The sequence below is a fragment of the Sapajus apella genome, unplaced genomic scaffold, assembly GCF_009761245.1.
Source record: "Sapajus apella isolate SASKATOON/1434 unplaced genomic scaffold, GSC_monkey_1.0 scaffold40, whole genome shotgun sequence".
Taxonomy (NCBI): domain Eukaryota; kingdom Metazoa; phylum Chordata; class Mammalia; order Primates; family Cebidae; genus Sapajus; species Sapajus apella.
Window position 1 is genome coordinate 22,178,605 of NW_022436980.1, and position 1,539 is coordinate 22,180,143.

Here is a 1,539-nt window from a genome sequence, read left to right on the forward strand (position 1 = left end):
GCCTGTGGGCTCTTATTACCTTAAGGTATTTCCCTTCTATGCCAATGTTACTGAGGGTTTTAATCAGAAAGGGATGCTAGATTTTGTCAAACGCCTTTCGCGCATCTATTGAAATGGTCATTTTTAAAATTCCATTTTCGTGATATATCACATTTATTGACACACACACACACACACATATATTTTGTGTGTGTGTGTTGCAAATACCTTTATTGGAAGGCTTTTTCAGAATACACTGCCTTTCACGAAGCATTTTGAGAAGGCAGAGAAGAGGCACAGAAAAGCTCACTTGCTCCATCAGCACAGCCACGCTTTCACTTAAATGATGTATTTGAAGCTGATAGCGCTGTCACAGAACAGGCGTCTGCCTTTGCATCTCCCGCACAAATCTTGACGGTGGGACTGTTTAGGATCCACGTGGCGAAGTTTTACTGGGCAGGAACATTTTGTTTGTTTACAACTTTTACAGGCAAGGGTAAGGGTTATAAGACTTCTGACAAGTTCTGCAAAACTGTTTGAAGTAAACCTTGTTAGTTCCCTGTACACACCACACAGAAGCACTCTCCCATCGGATGCTGCAGTCCTTGCCGTGGTAATAGCCATATTTCTGCTCTAAGAACTGTGAAACTGCGTTAAGTCCAGAAAAGTTACGGCTGGCCTAGGATCGCACACAGCTCGTGCATGGCCACGCTGGAAAGCCCTGGACTCTGGATTCACTCCTCGCACAATCAGCCTAACCGCCACCAGCCCGCCCCTCAAAAGGAATACCAGCCTGTGAAGGCTGTGGAAGAGACCACGGCGGACTCCCTCGGGCTTCCTACCACCTCTTGTGCCTTTCCTCTTCTGCTGGGTCACAACTGCCCTCTGCGTGCCCCAGTCCTTTAAAGGTTCAGCCTGCTGCTCTCGGGCAGCAACACCAGCACCCCAAATGCTTTCGCAGTATTGGGTTTCTGAGTGGGGGATGCTTTTTAAAAGCAAATTCCCAAGAGGAGGCATTTTAGGAGCTCCAGCTTTCCGGTAGCTTGGACGCTTGTAAAGGAGAAGTCAGAAGAGCTGACCAGGATCCCAGCAGTCGAAGTGGGTTTTGCCACAAGTAGTGGGGAAATATGTGAGAGAGGGCTCCGTGGGAATCGACTCTCCTTCCGAAGCTCCGCTGTGTCTACTCATAAGTCATCCAAAGGCTCAGTTAGGACTGGCCTGCGCGCCCACCGCCGGAGCGTTACAGCGCAAACATGTGGGTTATAAGAATGTCCCAAGGGCGTGGGCCTGGCCAGCCTGCGGAGCAGCCGCTGAGTGTGAGTCAGGCCACCCCCATGAGACTGTGCTGTCGGGAAGGAAGACACCTGCCGCGGTCACTGGCTGGAAGCGCAGCCGCTTCTGGCGCGGCTCCGGGCTCCGTGGCGAGGCCTCTCTCCAGCGGCGGAGACTGCCCCGGGCTCCTTAGGCCGGCCGCCCAGCCGCCTCGCCCTCCTGGGCCTCCCGCGGCGGCCGCCCGGGGCCGTCGGCCGGCAGTTCCCAGCTCGCCGGGGCCGTCGGCCG

At 53.8% G+C, this 1,539-nt stretch overlaps 1 pseudogene; it reads right to left on the bottom strand.

Annotated features, from left to right (window-relative positions):
* Positions 1–612: 612 nt before the first annotated feature.
* LOC116565382 overlaps positions 613–1,539 on the bottom strand; it is a 7,121-nt pseudogene continuing 6,194 nt past the window's right edge.